We start from the raw sequence: 17,559 nt of genomic DNA, 5'->3' as shown, positions 1-17,559 counted from the left end.
TAGTTCGAAAAAAAAGTGTAAATAAGCAAGATGAAAGCAAGTTTATGTCGATTCTTCAACTTGTCTTCAACATTATCAATAATTACCCTGATATCATGTCTAAAGCACCAAGCCAGAAAACCCAATCAACTGATCAGCTATCAATCTTCATCCAGTTTTTATTACGGCATAAATTTTACAATTCTGAGGACAAAATAACGCAACCCCTCCGAAATAAATGCGACAACATTATCCCTCATTTTTACTGCTCGCACTACGCAGGGCATCACTTACGAGACAACCATCCTTTCCAGGCAAAAACGCTACCCTTCGAACGTCTTCAATCAGGCCCAAGTGTAAAATTGAAGAATTATATAGAATTCCTTCGCATTCGCACCCCGAATAGAAAACTGAAACGATCGTCTCGCCAAGTTATATCGTTGTCGTCATAAAATCCCGTATCTACCTGGACTAAGAAAGGTTCTGCGACATCTTTCCTCTCCCTGTGTGCCATTCCACTCGAGTATTGTACGAGTTCACCCCTAAGTGATAGGAACACCCCTGATTTGTAACAAACACGATTCCTCCATTATATTAATGAGAGTGCAAAGTACTTGCACTCTGAAAAGGGAATTCGCAGGTCAAATTCCTCAAGTGATCGCATCTTGGACAAGTGTTTACCATTAAATTTGAAGCAATTCGAGAAACTTGTGAGCTTTCGTTCTACGAGTGACTAATTCGTCAACGCAAAAAAAAATCTAGTCCTCAAGTCTGGTACTTTTCCATTGCAACTGATAAAACACCGCGAGTGATTGAAAGAGGACCCCCTTTGTTGTGAGCGAAATATTCACGAAAATGCGCAATTAATTTCGCTGCGAGTAAAACCAAAAAGAAACTGTTGAATCGATAAACAAGCAGTCGCCTAGTTTCGAACAGGATTTTAAACTGGGTAGAAGGTAGCAGGTAGAGGGAGACACATACAAGAAGCAACACGAGTTTTCCTACAGTGCCGTGACTAGCAATCGAGTCTTGCAAATTCTGCAATAAAACATTGAACGATAATGCTATCCACGGGTTCAGAAACTCTTCAACACAGGTATACCTGTGTCTGTGTATGAGCGAGTACTCGACTCGAACGATAAGATAAGCATGTGTAGAATGATAGGAAGTAAGTACTACGCAGCTCGTAAAAAGATTCCTGCTGAGCTTATCAGTCATCGTCATCAAGGAGAGATCCGTTTGAAAATTGTCTTGTAATGGTGGAACTTTCGTGGCGGAATTGTAATCTCCACAAATTTGAAGAGAAGTTCTCGGGGAATCAAGGTGACTCATGCATCACTCAGGCAAATGAACTTAAGGAATCCGCAATACAGCCTTTTGAAAATTAGTCATAAGTTTGAAATAAGATTTTCATAATGCATGAAACATGAGGAAATTTCAACTTTCAAACTTAAGAAAATTATTATTCCACATTATGAAATCATAACCAAGTTAACAACATTTCACAAACTTGTATTATGATTTCCTAATGTACCGTAGGGTCAGTGTTCCCTTAGTGGACAGTCCCCTATTGTCGGACTAGTGGCTTTTTACGGCCGTTTTGCTATAAATCTTTTTAAAATATTTTTTGACATGAAGGTCAGGAGCTATTTATCTAAGTACCATTGATACACAGCTTGATTTCGTTCAAAAAATTATCGAAATAATTAATTTTGCCTAGAATTTGAGCTCCCTTGCACCAGTGTTGACCAGACTCATTTCCCCTAAATTTGAATTGTGAAGCCATGAACTGTTATAACTGTGTGTTGTATTCCTGAGATAAAGGGGGAGGTGGTTGGGCTTGAGTGTTGCACATGGGATCCGACAGTTTCGATCTCGGTGGGCCGCAATTCAAGTTTCGGTGAAATGATTTGCACTCACTCACTCACTCATTTCATTTCACCGAAACTTGAATTGTGGCTCTCTGGGATCAAAATTGATCGATTTTGTGTGCAGTACTCAAGTTTAACCATCTGCTTTTTTATCTTAGGAGGATAGAGCATGGTTGTAGTAGTTCGTGGCTTCGTAGTTCGGAAAATGTTATTTTCGGGGAAATGAGTCTGAACAACACTGCCTTGCACCTATAGTAAACCTATTTTTCCTATAGTAGCACTACTGAGAGAAACTATTTTTTATTATATGAAATAATTGATAAATTAAGAACTTGTTTACATCCAACAAAAGCTTTTGATCCACACTTTGAAGAAAAAATATAAAAGCTTTGTGAAATTAGGTTTTGATTAGAATTTTGCCAACGCCGTGATGCTAGTGCTACTATAGGAACAGAAATTAGAAATAGTGCTACTATAGGCACATGTATTCCTATAGTGGCACAAGCGATAATAAATACAAACATACGAGATTTCGTGGTTTTCATATTTTTCCCAAGATAAAAAGCCTTCAGATGATGTAAAATTAATGACGCTAGCGTTATTTTTCGATTCTATACGAATATTTGTTCTTAGCTATGCGGCTATTGGTACATCGACCCTATTCAATAAATAAACTTATGAGAATTTTGTTCGTTTGTTCTGAATCGGTGAATCAAATTATCATCAAAATAGACGAAAAACATACTCGCAAGCTCGCTCACAACCGTTTGTCGTAACTGTCACGGATAAGGACACAATCAAAAGCAAAATTGTCATGCCAATCACAGAGCGCAATATTGTTGCAACCTTTTCAACTCGCAATTAATTAGTTATTTTAAACACAAAACCAAATTTGTTTTATGGATGGTGTTTGATAATGTGCCGATGTTTACCAACACGGAGAAAGTTCTCGAAAATTACAATTCTGGGCTTCGAAAATCGGTGATCGATCTTTGTCATATTCTGTTCATGTGATGATAAACTCATGTTGCGGAGTAAAATTGTTGCAACAAGAAGAGGAGGTGACAATGTCTTTGTTGCTGCGTGTTGGGCGACAATTGATTCACTGTTCTGAATATCATAACATCAATGAACATTATGAAATTCATAAATTAAATTAAGAAATCCCTAAGGCGGTTTATGGAAATCTGTTTATTGATACATTATTGATGTCTGACCAACTGCGTGTGCATTAAAGTTAACATTTTTAGAATCGGCAACAGTTTAGTCGACAATGAATGTTCGTTTTCATTGGACACCATGATTTCATCATTAACCGTCTAAAACTACAAATGAACTTTAACAATTCACTTTTTGCAAAAAAAAAAAAAAATACTAAAATCACTAAGGTGAGCAAATACCTTTAACCTTTCGGTCGTCGCGCACATTTTTGTAACGCGAGTAGTCGCGCGTTGTACTTTGTACAACACCCTTGGTTTTGCGAATATCCCAGGAGTCTGACCACTTAGAAAGATGACGTCTTCGGCAAAACTGTTCAGTAGCTTAAGGGCTTTCATTATTATATCCAAGAAATTCGGGATTTTGCCACTAGGCGGCGCTAGTGAGCATGAAACTTTTGTTTCTCAGATCTCATGATCCTGATCACTTAGAAATATGGCGTCTTCGGCAAAGTTGTTCAAAAGCTATCATTGTTTGAGCTAATTGATTCAAAAATTTGCCACTAGGCGGCGCTAGTGACCATACAACATTTGGTTCGCAAATATCTCAGGAGCCTGATCACTTAGAAAGATGGCGTCTTCGGCAAAGTTGTTCAGTAGCTTAAATTCTTTCTTTGTTTAATCTTAAAGTTCGAGATTTTGTAAAATAATGATAGTCCCTGAGCTTCTGAACAACTTTGCCGCAGGTGCCTGTCCTAAAAATCAAGATCATGCCGTATCCGCAAAACAAAAATTTCATACTCACTAGCGCCGCCTGGTGGCAACATATCCTATTTCATAGCTTAATAATGATAGCCCTTGAGCTACTGAACTACTTTTCCGAAGACACTATCTTCCTAAGTGGTCAGGCTCCTGAGATATCTGCAAACGTTTCATGGCGGCGCTATTGACAAAATTTTGAATCAACTGGCTCGAAAAATGATAGTCCTTAACTTACTAAACAACTTTGCCGAAGACGACATCCTTCTAAATGATCATGATCCTGAAATATCTGCAAAACAAAAGTAAAACTTACATGCCCACTAGTGCCACCTAGCGGTCAAATTCCGAATTAAATGAGGTACCATCAGATAGCGCTTCACCTCCAAAACAACTATATTAAAGACCCCAAGTTTCTATATTATCTGGATTTTGAGATATGACGATTTCAAAATGTGGTTTCCTTGAACCATACATAGTGCGTTGATTATTATGCGACTTCCATGTACATTTGTTGATTTTACCGTACTATAAAGGGCCATACTGTAAATAAAAACTGTCGAGTATCGTTCTTAATATGATTCTTGAGGAATACATTTTGGTTTGGTGTCGATAGATATCTTTGTTGCAAAATGATAGCATATAAATCACAACTGTTGTACAAAGTACAACAGCGCGACAGCCCGAAGGTTAAACTCTAATATGTGTTGCTTATCTTGACAGATAGGCCTATTTCGTCTGCGACTTACAGACTTCTTCAGTGTCGAGCACTCGTCTGTAAGTCGCAGACGAAATAGGCCTATCTGTCAAGATAAGCAACACATATTAGAGTTTAAAGGTATTTGCTCACCTTAGTGATTTTAGTTTTTTTTTTTTTTCAAAAAGTGAAGTGTTAAAGTTCATTTGTAGTTTTAAACATACTCTAATAATCCCTCCCAAAGTTTAATATAAAAAAGTGTAGTATTAACCGTCTAATTTTTTTTTTATTTTCGATCTAAGTATCATTTTTTGCTATATAACCACGTTTTAAACAATAATTTATTTTTATTCGCAAATTTATAAATTTTGGGTTTTTATTTTTTTATTTTTATTTTTTTTTTTTTGACATTTCTATCCTATTTAATATTTTTTGAAGCCTCTTATGGGTACCGATTTTTGACAATAATAAAAAATTGAGTTTTTGAAGATATAAAATTTATTTGTTTCTGAAAAATATTTTGTTTTCCGTGTAACTAACGGAAAAATCGATTTTAAGTTATGTCAATTCGACCAGTTTCTTCTTCTGCGATAGGATTATTGTAGAAAAATAAAAAATGCACATTTTTTATATTACACTTTAAATTAGACCCAGCCATTTGTAGGATATAAAATAATATAATTTTTCAAACATTTTTCAAAAATACAAAAGTGTTTCAAAAGTCGTATAAAACTTTCCTAATGTGGGTATTATTACGCAAGATTTAAGCAAAAAAAATCTTTCTGATTTCCAAGCTAAGAAAAAATACACAAAATTTCAAAAAGCACCCCGTTTAAAGGCGGGGTTGAGTATGTAGATGTAGATTATGTAGATATATGTCGACCAGTATACTTTATCAACTTCTTCTGTTTCTGTTCGGGATGAACCACTGCGACCAGTTTTCTTTGATCTTTTGTGGTATACCCGTGTCCTTTGTTTAGTGCATGTCGTTCTACTCCAATACTATTGAGAAATAATGAAGTAGTCGTTTTTTATACAAATATCATTCTTTACCATTTTGCATAGAGCCTCTTTAGAAAAAGATACCGCTATTTATACCTTTTGGAGAAAACAGTTTGTCACCATTAAACTCTCAAAAGCGCGCCCCTTAAATCAGGTTCGGCCACTAAGCTGGTTGAATGATACTGATTTTGACCATGCATCGGTACTCTAGCGTATCAAATTATTGCTTCTACTTATAAGGTTCAAAGTCGTTGTTTGAAACTTTATCAACTTTATAGCAATAGCAAATCATCCTAACGGCCAATCAATTTATAATCTTCGGCGAAGTTGGAAACCTTGGAAAATTTCCTTACAGGAAAGTTGTTGAACTTTGACGGAATAAGGCCAACAAGCCACTGGACAAAAAATGATCAAGAATGTCAATGGGAACTTACGAATTTACGGATGTTTGGAGTAACATAGAATTTGATGTGAAACAATTCCCATATTTATTGTTACGGATGATTGGGGCATACAATATTTCTGAATCGCTTGAATTAACAGTGACACTTTGAAATAACATAGTTGTCACTGAATAACTACAAATTTTCATAGTAATCGGTATCAGTACACGATGGCAAATATTCAGCTAGGAATGATACAGAAGCAAACAAATGAATGTTTAAAGTGGCGTTGCAAAGATTCTGTCAGAGTTGAAATTGATGTTCGACTGTTGATGCGACCGATTCATTCCTACTCAAATGATTGCGAATTTGGCAACGCGTGCCCCATGGGCGTACCCAGAGAGGGGCTGGTGGGTCCGCACAGTGCTTCGAAAGTATGGGACCTCGGGACAAAATTCATAACTCCCGTTATAGGCGCTTTAACTCAATGATGTTTATGGGAAAGTTGTCAGGCAGCATTAGGACTATAATTGACTAAAATGACCTATGTGATAAACGTAACCGTATTTTTTCAAATTATCATAGTTAAAATAAAAATACAAAATCACGTTTGTAAAAATCATTTTATATCAAGTTTATTAAGAGGTATTCTGTTGAGAAAATATCACAGCAATAATCTTGATATTGCATTTGATGATTTTTCGTGACATGTCCTTGTTTTTCAGAAGTAGTAGAATCGAAGTGTGCAATCAAATCCTTGTGACTGTTGTAACTAAATAATTATGTCTATATCAAACAAAATGGAAACGCTTCCAACCTGGCGAAGTATGTGAATGAACCCAAATGATAAGAAAGAAAAATTTTACTGTTTTAATTCAAAGCAGAGCTATGCAGGTTATTGCAAACCAATTAAAATCTATATCTATTTAACGAAACTGTTTAGCCATACAGTGCTCAGGGTGGTGGGTTCTAAACTCACCAGTTGAAGACCTTACCAAGTTGAATGTAAAAAGCTTATTACAGTGGAAATGGTCATTAGAACACTAAGCTGAGAAACAGGATATGTTCCAGTTTGGACGTAACGATGAAAGGAAGAAGTTCAGAATTATTTGTAATAAAACGTGCTTCTAGTACAGAAACGATCAATTGACACAAACCCAGTGGAAATGCTTATTAGAACAGTTGAAAAGCAGGCTCTGTTCCAGTTGGGACTAAATGCCAAACAGAAGAAGTTCACTGCATTTTCAATAAAAAGTCCTTCCTCCGTCCTTGTTCAAACTGCATAGGAAGCTAAGCAGTTGATTAATTCGTTACAATAGATCAGCATTGCACATATGTTCAAAAATCCTGGTTATTTATCGCAAGACCATCATCCACTAGCTGCTTTTAGCAGCTGGAATCATTTTCAGTGTTTTAAAAGTACCCTAAATAAGAACTGATGCAAAAATCAGAGAGGAGTTTTAAGGTGATTTTTTTTGTTTTAGCTGTTTGAAGTTTTGCTAGTTATTTTTTCCAAGGTGATAAAGAAATTATATGGGAGCTTTTGTTCTTACAAAATTTGTGTACGAAAAAAAACACAATTACATACAGTGTTATGTATTGAACTTATTTATTTTGATGCTTACCATTTGGATTATCACTTAAGAAAATATCATTGAGGAACATAAATCGCTACAGAAGATTACTAAAACTATCTCCAAGCATTACCCCTGGTAGAATTGCGTAAGAAATTCTTTGACAGATTCTTCAAGCAGTTTTCCTTAAGAAATTTCGAGACCCTATGAATTTCTTCCGGAATGCTTTCTGTGCTTCCTTCAGATTTTTTTTTTTTTCAGAATACCTCAGGTGATTGGTATCTTAGGGGTTTCCTACTGAATATTTTTCCAATCATTTCTTTTGGATTATACTGAGAGTTTCTCCAAAATCTTACAGCGATTACTGCAGGAAAGCCATCAGGCAATTCTCAGCCGTGTTTTGTTTTATAACTTCCTCAAAATATCTTACAGAGATGTCGGCGGTATTTTTTCAGGAATCTAACCAGAAGTATCTCTTTAGGTTTTACTCCAAGTGTTATGTTTTGATTTCCACCAGGAATTACAGCAAACATACATTTTTCCCCGGAATTAATCATGTGATCTATTCAAATATTCAAAAATGTGTTATGAATTTCTAAGTACTTCAATCAATTCTTATTTCAGATTTAACTGACATTTACTTATCCTTTAAGAACCTTTAAGAATTCTTGCTAAACTTCACTAAAGGACCTATGTAACAATGAGCGACTCTCCTCTCTCGCTCTCTATCGAATATTACACTCATGATAGATTATTGATTAAAGACAAAGTAAACAAAGAGTCCTTTTGAAAATATGCTTGAAGAAATTGCAAGAAAATCTCCTGAGAAAACTATTGTTGCTGACTTTTTTAATGTTTCAGAACCTCAATAGAGAAGCAAAAAAGTAGATTGGAGTATCTTGTAGCTTTTAATTCCGCCCTAATTGCTTATAGGAATTTTGTTTTAGATATCTCAAGAACACAACCTGGTTTTTGCCAAAAAATGAAACAGAACTCTGAGATCATCAGGAATTTCTTTAAAGATTCTTTCAGGTATTTTCCAAAAATGCCCCAAGTCTTCCAGTATTTTATCCGGTGTTTTTTCCATGGATTCTCCTAGGACATCCTTCAAAATTTCCGTGTAGAATTTCTTCAAAAATTTAAGCATAAGTTTTTCCAAAGATGCTTCCAGGTACTTCTCTAAGAATATATTTCTCCTCGAGAAATTTGAGATGAATTTTTTGAAGAATTAGTTGTAAAGTTCACGTAACAGTCTCTGAAGGTTTTTCTGGAGCCTGCATTATTGTAACAAGATATGGAAAAAAAAAAGACTTTAGAGACCATTTCGGTTGAAAAATAAAGACTTTAGAGATCTTTCATAAAGAGACTTTGTAGAGATTTGCATTAAAATAGAGACCAAGTCTCTAAAAAGACCTGCAACCCGAAGTAAAATTGGTAAAATGATTGTTTCGACATTTTAAATTGAAAGTTGTTTGAATTCCAGATTACTTTCCCAAAATCAGTTTTCCAGTTTTTCAATTTTATAAAAATTTTAAAAATCGTGCATGAAGATATGTGAATCCATTACTAATCAAATATCTTCTTCTTCTATATAAATAAAAATGGAGTGGTGTTTGCATGTCGCGAAATAACTTGAGAACAGGACATCCGATTTGCACAATTCTTTCACTGTTGTCTTCTTGAAGGGCTGCGACGTGTTCGTGTGACGAAAAAGTTTAGGAAAGTTATCGGAAAATTTGCTAAAACGGGGAAGTACTAATATATCATTTTGTATAGGAGATACCATGACATTTTTCAACAGCCTACTTGATGATTTGATGGCAAGACTAAGTTTGCCGGGACCACTAGTTATTCATAAAATTCAATCATGTCTTGGGAAGTCGATATTTGTCATGGACATATTCTACCTCGAAGAAATTTCCCTGATTGCCATCGAGATTCCCTGAGAATTCCATTTTGCACAATCAAGGCGAAGTCAAAGATAGCTTTTCTTTGCTAGGTTGGCGGTAATATGGATCACGGTTGCTAAGTGTCTTTTGATTAGTTTGTGTTACCGTATTTGGAACGCATTTGAACAATATTTGCACGTCAAATGCAAACAGCAATACTAATACTAAATGCAAACAGCAATACTAAATGTGCTTTTAAAAAGTTTGTTAGTAGATCAGTCAAACTAGTTTGAAACACAAATCTATTCAGTTTGATAACGTTAGCAAGTCGGAAGCACCAACCAATATCACTCTACCAATTTTGTCCGTCATCAACCATCAGAAGTTAATGAGTTTTAGTTTTACCAATACACATTCCGCCACATTACGGTACTTTCGTTTCGTCGTCGCGATGTGTTCCAAGCTTTCTTTTGTTTACGTTTTTTGCACTATCAGCGTGGCGTTCGTTCGCCGCTTCAATCTTTCGGTGAGGCCATAGTAACGCGTCTGCGTCCGCGAACGCGATGCGATCAAAGGATTTCCTGTTGTTGATATTCTGCTTTGCGGGCTCGCACACGCGGACGCGTCGCTCGACGCGTTTACTATGGCAGCGCCCTTTCTCTTTCGCCCTTTCCCACACATTCACATGAAACTGCATCTGACGATGTTGTCACTCGCTCACTCACTTATCGACAAGCCACGCACAAAAACGAGAAAGAGGCAACCCCCGCCGAAAAGTAGTAGTAGGCCAAGTGCACCACCAAAAATAATTTTCAAGGCAATCTCCGTTCACATTGAATTCAGAGCCATTAAAACCACTAACAAAAAAAAATAGTTCTCACTCGCCGAATCCATACGCGCAATTTCGCAACTCCGGTCGCCGCCGTCGCTATTCAGTTGCGAGCTACGCAATATTACAGATTGAAATCACGACACGCGCGCTAGAAGAGCACCACCGGACAGCGGCGCTCTTTTTCCCACTCATTGGCGACGCTGACGCCGAAACTCACACACTCGAAGAACCACCCAGCCTGCTGCGGTCCCAGGGTCGCCGTCGCCACTAGCGACCCTCGTGCTTTTTTGGCTGGCTACTTGGATGATGTAGCGAGGAGCGCAAGGTGTCACAATAATCGCAACCGCAAAGCAACTTTTTTTTCTGTTGAATACTCTTCTTATTTGATTTGACGCAACACGCTCTCAATGACGTCTCGATTTTTATACACTATCATCGCCCACTAGCATGAATCTTTTTGCTCTTATCAGCCTTTGAACGACAATCACTACCTTTTTTTGAATATGAACGCTCCTTAGAATTTCACGAATTCACGAAAATGCTTTATTCTTCCGCCCAAGCTCTTTGTATATCCTTGAGTTTTCAGCTGTATCGCCAAATCGTTATCCTTTTTGCATCTAGTCACTATTTTCCTTCGCACAATCCTCGGCACTCTTTCAAAACACTCGATTCGCGAAATCAAAAGCCGGATTCCGAAACACCCCAAAAAAATGAGGAGTAGGCTTTGTCAAGTCGCGCGGCACTAGTTTATAAGCACTGATCAAAGTCGGCCGCGAAAACAAAACGCAACTTGCGACGACGAAATCGCGAGAAACCAAAACTAAAAGGCCGAAAGCCGTGAGAGAGAGCGGGGACCGAAAAGCGCAAAACGCGAACACCGGGACCAAAACACGCTGCACAGAAAAATGCTTCAAACTGCTTCGAAAGCCATTACTGTACTGAAAGCGGCTACGGAATGCCAAACGTGGCTTGCTCGGACCTGGCTGGCAAGTTCGGGTGTCTGATGGATGTTTTCTTCTCGCTTGCTCTTCTTGTGTTGCATATGCTGCCGACGAAAAGGTCGCCACGCATCGTCGCAGATTGTATTGGCGTCACGCATACACATGTAGAGACGATAGAGGGAGACAGAAACAGCGTATAAGAACATCAGGTACACTAGTGTTTGTGCAAATTCTGCGACGCTGCACGGCGTCCACAACTGACGAAAAAGTTTCAAGAAAATAAGGATATAAGATTTTCACTTCACATATATTACATATTTGACGCTTACCAGGGGGTGGGAAACTCGGGTCACCTAAATTTTTTTTTTGTTGGGAAGGTTAAGCCACTAAGAGAAAAAAAAAAAAAATTTTAGGTGAGCCGGCTCACCTAAAATTGTGCTGATTGGTGCCGACTGTGCTGAAGTGAGCGACCGTATCGATATGTCATATTTGTCTGGTTGCACTGCAATAATTGGCAACTCTGTTCGTTCTATGGCAGATTGTTGAGGTTCTGCAATTTATTCGTTTGGAGGTGGACTGGACATTGATTCTCATTACGCTCCAGCTCTGGCGCCGCTCCTGTCCACGCGGGAGAATATATTCCAAGGGGCTGTCCATTAATTATGTAAGACAATTTTGGAGGTTTTTAGACCCCCCTCCCCCCATAGTAAGATTTTTTGTATGGAAACTAAAAATAATTTGTATGGCGCGTAAGAAATCTTAAACCCCCCCTCCCCTCATAAACCCTTAGGTAATTAATGGACCACCCCCAACTGCCCAGCCAAGGTGGTCTTCACATTTCCGCTGTGGTTCTGATCAACAATGCCAAGGAGTTGGGGCAGTTTAGCCAGGAATCGTGCTGCCAGAACCAATTTAGCAGACTTTCCGGAGAGGGAGAAGATACGTGCGATGGAGAGCGACCGGAAAGCATTTGGAACCCCTGGGAGACGGGGCTGATGATGCTTCTCACTGGAAACTACCTTCAGTACAGTACAATACAGACTCATATTATCGATGTGTACGCCAATGACTTCACTGAGAACAGCGTTGCGGTTGAAAATACTATATCAGAGGGTTAAATTAAATACACAACGCCATTTGATTTGTGCAGACTAAATTCGCATTTATTTAGAATATTTTGTGCATTCAATTTTACCATGGCACCATTTGTATAGTAAAAATTACTATATCATGGTTAAAAACTTGCAGCAGACCAGAATCGATCCGAGGATCTGCCGATTGTCAAGCGCGAACGCTAGCCGCTCGGCTATCGACGCGGTTGGATGGAGAGGGAACAAAACGCAAATAAAAAGTGTTCATGATAGCTCAATCGTGGTTGGAATAGTAAATTTAAAAACACGTTCATGGTTCTCATTACTGCAACGCTTGTTTCAGTGTTGCTATCGGTGGCAAAGTAATAAAGAAGCTATATAGAGCTTAGTGACATTTGAACACACGTAGACTAGCATACGCTCGTCATACACAGTTTGTTTTTGTTTTCCTCAAAGAAACTTGCACACGCTTTCCAGACTCATCAAAATGCATATGGAAATATTACCCAATTTGAAACATTTACACCCGCTATCTGGGTGTTTTTCGAGACTGAGTGCATATTTTTTTCCTCTAAAGTTCACAACTACATCTACACTAGGGCACCCATACCATTGGGCGTGATAACCACTATTGGAAGCAAACCAAGACACATAGTTTATAAATTATTCATCTTTATTTTAAGTATTTTCTTCATCATTGAACTCCTTCACAGGTTCTTCTTCATTTTCTTCAGCTGTCTTACCTTGGTCGGCATCTCTGCCAAGGGTGATCAATTTACCTTCCCTCTTCAGTCTCGAAGAGTTGATGTCAACGATCTATCTTTAATATTTTCTCTTATAAGCAGGTGAAATCAACTCACCTGTAAAAAATCTGAACTGCTACGGCAAATGAAATGTTATATGTTGTTAACAAAATGTTAATAAAATCTTAAATTTGTTTTACCAAATTAGGATGATAGTGTTGTCTAATAACACAGAACACCTAGATATAAGAAATGAATGTACTGTTTGGAATGATACTAATAAAGAAATTAAAAAAAAATCTATCTTTAATCTTTTTGATGTTTGCCTTTTACGGCCATGTACTGGATTCCATGCGAGTACCACTTGACCAAAGACAATTATAATTTTTTTAAAATATCACGACAGCGATCTTAAAATTTCTTAAAATGCTTGTAGATCGTCGTTGCTACTTCACATCGTTTTGGAGCTTTCCTGTTGTTAACAAAGACAAATTAAAGACTCCCATGTCCCTTGCAGTTGCCCAAAATTTTATGGCTCATAAGGTAATCTAGAATGCGGTGAAAAGTGTACTGCGATCTGTCAAACTTGGGTACCTTTTGCACTACCGAGGGACCAAATGCAGTACTAGAAGTGGTATCCAATCTGAGCCCGAGTGTGACGGACCTGACTTGACCATTTCGATCAGGTATATTCCCTGCATTCCTTGGCAGAGATTTTGAAACTTGTTCCTCTTCCAGTGTCCTCTTCAGTACACGCAAACAAATTTTGTTGTATAATCCACCGAATCCATGGTAGAATTAAGAACTGCACCAACGATTTTCAACCGACTACAAAAATCTGTTAAGTTTACTATAATCTGGTAAAAATCACTGAGCAGTGTAGTAAATTTGACTATGTCCATAGCAGCCTCGGCTACAAAGCATTGTATTTCAAACCGTGACACCCATCGTACAACACAGTACGGTGAAAAGTACAATGCCAAACTTGTCAAACATAGAATGTTTCTAGTCATAAGTACTACAACTCTGGTTAAACAAACAGAATATATTTTCTTGTTGACTATGTTTTGGTAGAGTTAACAGATTAATGTAGTCGGTTGAAAGTCGTTGGTGCAGTTCTTAATTTTACCATGGATTCAGTAGTTTCTACAATAAAATTCATTTCAGTGTAGTTGATCACAATCAAATCCGACAAGATGTTGGGTAGGACCACTTTGAAATTTGTAGCTCCGTTTGGAATCTCGGTGATCACGATGTTTCGGTTCCCGTCGTGGATACGTTTGTGCGGGTTACCACGAGGTGCGATTATGAATACCTGCATAGCAGAGATGCATTCATTAGATTGGCCATCATCGGACGATGGCACAGAAAGGTCTCCTGCACCGTATTCTTCATTTTGTACTTACCAAACAAATTCGGGATAACAACAATATGGTTGAGACGCACGACCTTGTGATGTGGTTAGTAGAAACAAAGTTTCAGCTGTCTAATCCAATCAGCGGAAAGAAAAATAAACTGTCAATTAGAAGGGTGCCCAGATGTGCTGAACTGTGCCGAATACTGTGCCGAGTTTCCCACCCCCTGGAGTATCTTCGTACCTGCCACACGATATACGCATGCAAAAATGGTCATTGGCACTGTGGAAGTGCTCATAAAAACACTAAGCTGAGAAGCAGGCTCTGTCCCAGTGGGGACGAAATGCCAGAAATAAGAAGAAGATGAAGTACATTATTATTAATGTCGGAAATTATTATTCACAGTTCGTTTTTAATGTATATTGAACTATATATTGCATTCAAAATATTATTAAACTTTTTGATGTATTCATCAGCTACAGGATGCACAGTGGCCGCATCCCACACAAATGCTTGCCAAAAGTACAATGGATCATTGAATGTAGTTTTTGCAAGTGCTCACCGCATCAAAACAAAGGCGCCACTGTATATGGGATTTAACATTGTGACAGCATTGCTGTTCTGTCAAACACACAAGGTTACGGTGGCGCTATCTATGCTTTCCATAGCGGCCGTTTTGGTTATTTTAATGATCCATTCTCACTCAAAACGTTCAAAAATGGTAATTATTTGACAAAACATGATTTTCAGAGGTATTTTGATAGAAATAGTCGCTGAAACAGAAAATCGATATTTATGGTACATTTGACAGAATTTGTTTAAAATAGCACATTTTTGTAATTCAATCAATGAAATCCGTATCCAGATCAAAATCAAATGAAACGTCATTATTTTAATGCCAATTTGAAGTTAAATATCGTGGGCAAGCTCGAGGTGGTTTTTGAATCTATTCGGGAGCTTATAAAGGTAAAAAATGCAATATTATGTATCCGGTAGAAATCAAGACCAACATTTATTTAAAATTATTGTTTCCTCGGGCCACGCGCATCGCAGCTAATATGTGAATAGTGTGCTGTGTTCATAAAAATCGTAAGAATGCAGCGCCACACTAAGAAACTGATTTCAAAATGTGGCGAGTTGAGGCGCGTCGCGAGTCTCACTGGCGCGATCCGGTTTGGTGGCGGTGCGACAATATTTATATCAAGTATGATGGTCTAATGGGCTGATTCGTGTTGTAACTAAAAACTATTTTTTCTTATCTTGGCGCAAAAAAGCGCAAGTGAAGCCATAGTACATCGAATACTATGGAACATTTGCCACACATTGAGGGGTAAATGACCATTTTAGAGCGTTTCCCGGATATATTGCACTACCTTTAAAAAAATGCCTTATTTTTGAAGAAGCTCTATGTTATACACTTCTTGACGTTCTCAAATGGTTAACATGTAAAATATGGTTTGCAATATCCCCAAAACAAAGCTTAAGGTATATTCTTTCGAATGAGACCGGTTGAGAAAGGTTTGGTCATGATTTAGTGCAGAAACTGCAATTTCTATAGAACAACCTTCACGAAATTTGAAAAATTCATAAGAGTCAATTTCAGCTGACATCTCTCCAGGACACATGCTGTGAAAAATCGAAATATACACCGATCAATCTGAAACTTTGGGGAATTGTTATTCAATACTGAAGAAATCAAGAAAACATATTCGAGAAGGAATTTGCAAACTTCATTTTTTTGACTTTTGGCCACCTTTGGGCCACTGTGGGGTGAGAAATTAATTAACCAACTAACGAAAATAGAATTTTCACGAACTTCACCAAGTCTCAGCTTAGAAAAGTGGGCGAAAATTATATTTTCATCTAGATTTTCACTTTTTGGACGTTTCATATTCTAATAAAAAACAGACATTTAAAAAATTGATAAGAAGTATGAGCTAAAATTTATTTAGTAATGTGTAAACATAACCATATTTAAACAGGACAATTTTTTTCATTTTGACAACAAAGAGAGAATTTCTGTTTATCAATATTGGCTTCCCATAAATGGACATCTGAAATGTTTACGGTTTGAACGAGGGCGATTGTTTCATGGTGCTCTCTGGTTGAATCTTGGGTTGAATAATCTTTCCGTTTCTCGGGGTTTGTTACGACATCTCAGAGACACTTTGGCGAGGCCCTAGCCGTACAGAAAGTAATAAGGAATACGAAAGTACATCATTTTGTGCTAAAACAACTATCCTTTCCTGGCTTGATCCGTAGCTGTAAAACAAAACAAATTTTTCACTTCACTAAATCTTCCCAAGTAACCAATAAGCCGTAAAAATCGGCACCAAATCAGTTCTATAGTCGATTTAAAGGCATGGCCAACAGGGCTTATTGGAACTATATCGTGATTAAGGGCCGCTCAAAAGCCACTTTTGGCGAATTATTTGGCTGATAAACGGCCTACTCGTTCCGAGTATCTGAAGTGAAAGATGTCAAAAAATTTATAGCACGTGGGTGGAGGAAAAAGGAAAAAAAGTTTGTTTATCTCATGTACTTTTCTTTCTATTTCTGTCTCATCCAAGTTGTATTTTTTTGTTGAATGACTGCGGCCCGAACTAATGTTCTCCCATCTCCTACTATCTGATGATTCCGGCCACATTCCCATCTGCTCCATCGTTGCTCTTCTGATTTACCCTGCTCAGAATCGTACATAAAGTAAAACATTATGGATGCTGTAGTTGAACCTGCATAATCTATTCCACATTTTGGCGAAAACCAAAACAAAAATCGCAAAAACAAATTTAAAGGAATTATACATTCCTTGGAAAACCCCCTGAGAGCATTCAATATCAACGTAATCCGTATTTCCCGGTATCGCAACCCTTAGGGCCCATTCACAAATTTCATAACGCTGAAGGGGGTGGGTGGGTGTCCTCGTGCTGTTACGGCTCATACAAAATTTGTAAAACATTCATACAAAAAGCGTTACGAGGGGGTGGGTGGGTGTCGAAAATGGCCATTTTTAGCGTTATGAAATTTGTGAACAAACCCTTATCGCAATCCGGACGGTCTCCGGGTCGGTTGGAATGCGAGAGTTTCACACTTTTTCGTTCGTTGCGGTGGATTCAGATAATCACTAACCACCCGTTAATCCGGAGACCATCTGGATTGCGAGAATTGCGATCAGGATCACGGCACCACGTATTTTCTTTTAATCATTCGTAATAACAATTTTGTTGCTATTCAATACTATTTTGTCATTCTTGACAAATTGCATCACCGTTCGTGATTTGTTTTG

The 17,559-nt window shown here is 37.8% G+C and overlaps 1 protein-coding gene across 2 annotated transcripts in view; it reads right to left on the bottom strand.

Annotated features, from left to right (window-relative positions):
• The window catches only part of LOC5569504 (tribbles homolog 2), a 183,402-nt gene extending 172,303 nt beyond the window's left edge, over positions 1-11,099 (bottom strand). The window contains exon 1 of one of the 2 annotated variants that reach the window (XM_001658539.2): positions 10,635-11,099. The gene's annotated coding sequence lies outside the window, so the exon portion shown is untranslated. Of the gene's footprint in view, positions 1-9,716; positions 9,737-10,634 lie in introns of those variants that run through there. The other variant, XM_021844790.1, reaches the window with a different exon arrangement.
• Positions 11,100-17,559: the final 6,460 nt, after the last annotated feature.

This window comes from Aedes aegypti, chromosome 2 (assembly GCF_002204515.2).
Source record: "Aedes aegypti strain LVP_AGWG chromosome 2, AaegL5.0 Primary Assembly, whole genome shotgun sequence".
Classification (NCBI taxonomy): domain Eukaryota; kingdom Metazoa; phylum Arthropoda; class Insecta; order Diptera; family Culicidae; genus Aedes; species Aedes aegypti.
This window is presented reverse-complemented; position numbering and strand designations above follow the sequence as displayed.